Genomic DNA, 8,349 nt, shown 5'->3' with positions numbered 1-8,349 from the left:
ACTAGCTATCTTCGTGTATCTCCTCGCCTCGCTTTTCTATCTCGGAGATACATGCGTGAGATGTTCGCCTAAGAAACGAAAAACACACACTCTCTCTAATTTATTGTTTGTTGTCACTTTCTCTTTCACACACATACTCTTTTTGCACACTTACTCATTCTCCTTCACACGCACTTGATCTCTCTCGACTTAGGCACTCTCCTCGGTCCATAGCATATTGATTTATTGAAAAGTCAAACATCACAAAGTTTGACCATGTACGTGGAGAAAAACAATTACATCTAGAACGGCAAACATATACCATTAGATTCACCATGAGATGTAGTTTAGTATGATGTATCTTTGGTATTGTAGATATAAATAACATTTGCGTAAACCTGATCAAAATTTCCAAAGTTTGACTTCTAAAAAATTTACATGCACTGCATTATCGAGCGGATGGAATATCTCTTTCCCCCTCTCAGCTATCTGATGCACCACTCAGCCTTATCGGGGCTCCTCAATCTCTCTCAAACTTTATATCTCCCTGGTTCACACATACACATGTCTCGCTCGCGCTATACATATAGACCCATCCAACACTCTCCGCCCTTGTTCTCTCTCTATGTGACACGCACCCCCCTAATAAGTACCATAATCCCTCACTCCATCATAGGCGCAAGCACTCCCCCCTAAGTATGATCATCTCTGACTAGCCATCAGGAACACACGTATTGTCTCCTTCCATCCATACGTCTATCTCGATATCTCTCGGGGTATCTTCTATCACGCACACACCTTGTCACTCAATCTCCCACCCATGTAGTCCCATCGCGATATGTAGGGGATCTCTGTATGACAAACATACACTCTCTCCTCCCCATGTCTGCATTTTCTCCGTACGTCTCTCTCGATCTCTCTCCCTTGTTTGTCAGACCCCTCTTGGCCACGTGCTATGGGTCTTGCTTTCTCGGTTGCAAACAACCACACACTATCTCCTCACCTTGCTTCCGTTATCGAAGATGCATGTGTGATATGTTTCCATAAGACACACACGTTTTTTCTTGACTTTTATCGAGTGGTGTCCAAGTCTCTTTCACACATGCACACACACTTTTTTCACTCATTCTTTCTATTTCTCTCTCTCTCTAGTTAGGGACTCTCTCACGTCCATAAGCGTATGGATGTTTTGAAAAGTCAAACCTCAAAAAAGTTTGACCAGTTATATGTGGAGAAAACATTTACATCTAGAACGATCATTAGATTCATCACAACATGTACTTACTTCATACTATCATTTATCTTTGGTATTGTAGATATAAGTACTTTCTTTATAAACTTGGTCAAAGTTTCAAAAGTTTGACTTTTTAAAAAATGTTGGAATTACATTATCGAACGGAGGGAGCAGCTCTTTCTCTCTCTCTGCTATCTCTCACGGGCCTCCCCTCTCACTCGAACACTCTATACTAACGGATTATACACTCACTGTGTCAGCGTATATTGTTTACTTGACCGGTCAACCAGTCCACATGCTGCCTTGTCAGCTCGTGTTCTGTATCTTCGTGTGCTGGCCCATGTGGCAGTGGGTGAAAAGAAGTAAACTAGAGGCCCATCTGACACGCGGTGAAGTAAACAAAGTTGAAACCACTCGGGGTAGCACCCCGCACGCTAGTAAATTGAGGGTGCATTGAGGACACACTTCTTCCGCGTGAAGGACGCACTCGCGCACAATTCACCACCGCACGGCGGCATGCACAGAAGGACGCACTCGCGCACACCCAGCACACAACACACACCAGCACACGTGTACACCGGCGTCGCCGCCGGTTGAGATGGATGGCGAGGCAGCCAACAAGCGGAGGCGGCTCGAGCCAAAACCGCATCCGGCAAGCCTGGACTTCATTAACAGCCTCCCCGACGACATGCTGCTCGTCATCATCGTCCTCCTCCCACCAAATCTGCACTATGGACCGCCCTGCTCTCCCGACGGTGGCGCCCCCTTTGGCGCCACGTCCCCCTCAACCTGACCGTCGACAGCTGCCTCTGTGATGGGGATTGCAAACACATGGCCGTAGTCTCCAAGATCCTTTCATCGCACCCTGGGCCAGCCAGACGCCTTGACATCCGCATGTTCAGTACCAACTGCTAGGTCCAACCCAAGTTCGACGAGTGGTTCTTATCCCCCGCCCTAGATCAGCTCGAGGAGCTCAACTTTGAAGCTGGACGATGTCGCTCTCTGCCACCGTCTGTGCTCCGCCTCGCGCCAACGCTGCGCCGCACCAGCTTCAGCTCCTGCTATCTTCCCCAGATTAATGTCGTGCCCGCCCTTCTTCTCCCTCAACTCAAGCAGCTTGACCTCTTCGACGATGTCATCTCGAAGAAGGCTATGGAGCACATGCTCCGCAGTTGTACGACGCTCGAGTACCTTCGTCTTGAGCAAATCAACGGGTTCATTAGCCTCCATATCACCTCGACGAATCTCCGATGGATTTATGTGTCTTGCTGGCCCCGCAACAAGACATCAATTGGGAAGTGATCATCCAGCTGTTCCATGTTATGGTCATTGAGAATGAGTCTTTCCTTGAGAGATTGCTTGTATCGGATCTAGAAGGTCCAACAAAAATCAGGGTCATTGACAGAGTTGGTGCACTCGTCTGCCAAATTATTCGAACTCTTTATTGGATCCGTAATCGTTCAGGTACAACACTCATCTTCTTCTCTGTCTTCTTGAAATTCACATTTTTAAATTTCTTCTTGATGTATTTACGACCGTCTTCTAGAAAATGATTCCCACAAGCTTGACCCAGTCTATGCACACAGTGAAGATCTTGGCAATAAAATCTATCGGCCCCAATCTGGATCAAGTTGTTGGATTCCTTACATGCTTTCCATGCACGGAGGAGCTACTCATCGAGGTGAAACTTCTTTCCTATTAGTAAATGGTAATCACAACGTACCTCAATTTTTTCATAATTTTCCCAAATTACGATGACAAGTGTAGTGTTCAAAACTGCATCTACGCACTGCACCGAAAGAAAATGTTTTTAGTATTTTTTCTCACGTGATCACCTGCATCGTTTTGTTGTTGTACTACTATAGTAGCCTAGGCTAGTCATAGTGGAAAGTAACTTAGACTACTCTAGTAACTCTATGGTTACCCTAAGAGCAAGTACTACCTCCGTCCTGGTTTACTCTTCCTATTTTGTAGTATCAAAATTTGACCATAGATTTAACTGACAAAATGTTAATGCATGTCTCTAAGAACTATATCGTTGGATTCGTATTTGAACATAAGTTCAAATGGTGTAATTTTGGGTGACATGCATTGGCATTTTCTTACGTAAATCTATGGTCAAAATATTATACTAAATAAGAGGTAGTACAAAAGTGGGCTATAACGACCCTCCACTATTTAGGTCAAAACACGTGCCAAATTCACTTGTGATGCATTTGGCATCGATGCCCCTCCATTGCTCACCTGATGCCCCAATCTGGATAACCTACTTTGCTCCGGTGCCAAATTAACTCACGCAATGAAAAAACACTTGCGTGGGAGAGAGAGAGGACTGAGGCAATAAAAAAACACTTGTTTGGGAGACTGAGAGGCTGGTGTAGTTGGTTTGATTGATTTGTTTATACATGTGGGTCTGTGTGCACAGCGGTGCCAACTCTCTTACATCGCGAGAGTGGTGCCAAAATCTTTTGATTTGACATCAATGCGTATTATGTGGCATAATTTTGTGAAATATGGCATCGGCCACATAGTGGAAGGCAACAAATGCCCAAGCTCTTCACGTACTCCTAGGTAAATGAGAGGAAAGAGAAAGAGAGAGAGAGAGAGAGAGAGAGTGAAAAAATATCACTAGCCAGCCAACCCCATCGTATGAGCGAATGATATTGGTACCTCCTAATGACACAACAATCTTATACAGCTAGCTGCTCTAATGTTCTCTTCTTTTGCAGATAAAACGAAAGTGAAAAATGTGCTGCACTATAACAATCTCATCGAATGCCTTGATCTCCATCTTACAGAAATTGATTTGATCGACTACCGAGGCAGCACATCAGAGATTAAATTGGCCAGGTTCTTTGTTCTAGATGCAAGTGTACTCAAGGTAATGAGGTTTGGCATTCTCTGACACAACAATGAATGGCGTGCTGATCACCGCAAGCGTCTAAGCCTAAATGACAAAGTATCTGCAGAAGCTGAATTTGTTTTTGAAACATCAAGTGGCCAGAGACTCGAAAACTTATTTGCCCATTAGTGACTTGTCAGGGCGGTGGATTTTAGTTTGTACGATAATAATGCATCCACCTAAAGTAACGAAAGTTCTTATGTAAACTTCCTAGTAATTCCCTCTTCGTAGGTGCAACATTACTCCTAACATTTGTAATATCAGTTTGAAACTTGTAATATTGCCGTGTCCTATTCCTGCGTTTTCAAAATCCTGCGAATCAAACAGGTCCTGAGTTGGTGATGATGTTGTGCCTGCCATCTTTCACCAATAGCCGTCGGATCTAGATCTGACGCATACAAACCAAACTTCTCCAGTTTTGCAAAAAGATGCCTGTACTTGTTCCCTATTTACAAACAACTCCTTGTCTCTCACAATCAGCCTTATCTCCTCCCCACCACATCTAGAAGGCCATGGAAAATCTGGCGTGATGGCCGCTGCCGGCGCCGTCCACCCCCCAATCTTGGTGTTCCGTGCAATGCACGGGCATCTACGCATGGGAAATTTTGTCGAACACGGCTAGTTGTAAGCAGGCTAGGTCTACAGCCATGGCGATAGTGACTGCAGACGGTGAGGCTGACTATGGTATGCCGAACACGGCGCCTATACTCAGGTGTCATCTCCGGCGTAGGGTCTTGTCACTTCACTGTGAGGAGCAGCACATAATAATTTGACCAACGGGTAGTACAATGCTACTACATTGGTAGTACTACTACTAGTACTAGCACCACCCTCTGGATTTCATAGTACTACCACGTCCATCTGGATTTAGTATTTGACTAGCAATATCTACTAATGCATGTCACAAAAAATGTACTACTCCCTCTATAAATAAATACATGGTGTATTGTTTTATTCCTATCGGCGAGATAACTTAATGTCTTTTTGCTACTTAATAGGATTACATGCAATGAACTAACCACCGCATGTGATGTTTGGTAGTCTCAAGTCATTGAAAGCATGCACGGCCCACATCTCTCATTGGTTGTATGTCATGAAATAAGAAACGAGGAGGGAGTTAACGTACCGTGCTAAGTGTTTTGGGATTATTTGGTTTTTGTAAGGTGACTTACACAACATTTTTGGTGACATGCATTAACATTTTATTAGTTAAAAAGGTCAAAACTTGGCACAAAATGCAAAGGGGACCAATAAACTAGTAAACATCAAAGTTCTCTCGTTTGGCCCCAACTAGAGGTCCGGTGAGATGACTGCACCGACACAGAGGGGGACACAGCTTCATTGACTTACTGCACCTGCCTTTGGGTGTATGGCACGTGGGCCCAACGGGTGGATGGACAACCTGCCATACAGCCAAAGGCAGGTGCAGTAGAGGGGCGAGGAGTAGATGGCCAACACGCATGTGAATTCAACGCAGCCTGCACTTATCATATAAAGGCTCCCGCCAGTCCAATCTATGAAATCCTACGCACCTATGCACCCAAGGGCAAGAGTGATCACTCCAATCGCATGATCAGTTGACTAGAAGCTAGACCCATGGAGGCGATGAGTGCGAGCATTAGCCGGCTGTGCTAGATGGTCCATGATGCCGGCCGGTGACCCGGCACCGAGGAACGTCTCCAAGTAGTGCTTGAAGGCGCCAGGGCGAGGGGCCGCTTGGACGAAAGCTTCGTCTCCTTGTTCGATGAGGTCCTCGTCGGCTTCCTCGACAAGTTCACCGTTGTCAAGAAGCTCGTAGACGACGTTAACGTACGCCTCCAGCCCAAGCGCCCAGGCTCTGCGATGCCTGCCACCCTCAATGGCCTCTATGGTGACAACCTCTTCGATGCACTGGTGGCCCTGCGACTACCCGCCGTCGGGCCGAAGAATGTCCACCTCGAGGTCGCGCTCGCTGCGCAACGCCTGGCGCAGCAAGACACCATCGACATAATCACCCACGTCTACGCGCAAATCGTCCACAAGGACTACTACATGCAAGAGGAGGACGATAGGACGCTAGCCTTCTTGGACCGCAGGGCAACCTTGGACGGCATTGTTCAGAAGAACATTGAGCTTGCTGCCAACGTCGCTGCTCCTCACACGTCGGTTGGTGACCCGGTGCACTAGCGCGTGAGGATGTCGTTGATGGATCCGTATGTATCTTTATCTTTCTGTCAAATCCACGTAGTAGTATATGGTACTACTAGTAATTATCTTACCTTTTGCATCAACTTCATAATATTCGTACGTACTCCATGCATGAACCGCGCCAGAACCAAACTTCTCATTACTCTAGGGAAAATCGTAATTTTTCTATCTATCGGTCACGCCATGGAGCAGAACCAAATTTTACAAGTTACAAGTTCAAAAGGAAAAGCCTGCCATGTTCGCGTCGCACCCCCACACGGTTGGTCCGACACACCGCTCAAGGGGGAATGCATGTTGTGTTGCATTTTCACTTACAAGTGGGACCGCAGTTGAGCAAACCGACTATTGGCAAGCCCCCACCCCGCGCACCGCGCGATGGTTGAGAAAACAGGAGGGAGAAGAGATGGCTATAGCATGGACTCCAAGAAAATTGGTGTCGGATGGGACTCGTGTGGGTGGCGTGTGTCGTACTGCTAGACATGAATGCTAGTTATGGCCCATGCCACCCCACTATATCGAGGTGCTGGTTACGGTGAACAAATTTCTTGGAGTCCGTGCTCAGCCCTCCTCTATCTCTCTTCTCAGCCAGCTAGCAGACGCATGGAGCCCATCGTATGTTTGCTCATATGCGCTCCCACATGTCAGTGAAACGCAAGAGGACCCACTGAACCTGCACATCTTTTACCTCGACGTGCTGGTGATGAAAACAAATCCAATAAAGATCTTCGGTCGCTGCTTTTGGAGATACTTAAGAGTAGTAATATTCTATTTACAGTTTAACCCAAGATGCACATCACATGGCTTCAACTACCACCTTATTTTCTTGCATGAAACAACCTGGATGCTGGATGTCCCACGTGTCGGCAAAAGGAGGAAGAACTCGACCAAATCCTCGGTTGTGCTCACGGATTAGAATAGTTGTGCTAACTTAAAATTTTATTGTGTAGAATGGATGCAAGTTTTGGTATTGGGAAGAAGAGTACAACGATATATTGATAGAGCGCAATTTAGTAGATGTCCTAGTACTTTTAGCTAGCATAGAGGCTAGAGATGAGACTAGTGCACTTGTTGATAGAATAGAGGCTAGACACGTCTACTTCTTTACACTCGAAAAAGAAAGAAGCAAGCAAGATCGAGCCTCCGCAGATCAACAATGAATGCATCGAGAAGGCACTAATCCAACTTATAGGAGTAGTTATGGAAGTTGGATATCTTCTAAAATGTATTCTTGTAGTTCTTGTTTTCTTTGGTCTTGCTTTTCTAGTCAAAATTTTGGTGATGTATTTCCATGTACCAAAAAATCAATGATGAAAAAAAGATATGTGTTTGCAAAGAAAAATGTACACGACCGGGATGCGTCCGCACGTTCGGCGCACGGGCACCGCATCCGAGAAATGGCCCAGACACGCCCCATTGCCCTACCCAAACGGACAGAATCCGGGCAAAACGAAGGTCCGTTTGGGGTCATGCATTGGAGTTGGCCTTACAAGTGGGACCGCAGTTGAGGAAACCGACTGTCGGTGTCAAAACCGGCGGATCTCGGGTAGGGGGTCCCGAACTGTGCGTCTAAGGCGGATGGTAACAGGAGGCAGGGGACACGATGTTTTACCCAGGTTCGGGCCCTCTTGATGGAGGTAAGACCCTACATCCTGCTTGATTTTATTCTTTGATGATATGGGTATTACAAGAGTTGATCTACCATGAGATCGGAGAGGCTAAACCCTAGAAGCTAGCCTATGGTATGATTGTATGTTGTCCTATGGACTAAAATCCTCCGGTTTATATAGACACCGGAGGGGTCTAGGCTTACACAAGGTCGGTTACGAAGGAGGAGATATACATATCTGTATTGCCTAGCTTGCCTTCCACGCCAAGTAGAGTCCCATCTGGACACGAGACAAAGTCTTAAATCTTGTATCTTCATAGTCCAATAGTCCGGCCAAAGGATATAGTCCGGCTGTCCGGAGACCGCTAATCCCGGACTCCCTCAGTAGCCCCTGAACCAGCCTTCAATGATTCTGAGTCTGGCGCGCAGTGTTGTCTTCGG

Source organism: Triticum dicoccoides, chromosome 1A (genome assembly GCF_002162155.2).
Source record: "Triticum dicoccoides isolate Atlit2015 ecotype Zavitan chromosome 1A, WEW_v2.0, whole genome shotgun sequence".
NCBI classification, from domain to species: Eukaryota; Viridiplantae; Streptophyta; class Magnoliopsida; order Poales; family Poaceae; genus Triticum; species Triticum dicoccoides.
The sequence above is the reverse complement of the archived record's forward strand: the minus strand, read 5'-3'. Positions refer to the sequence as shown.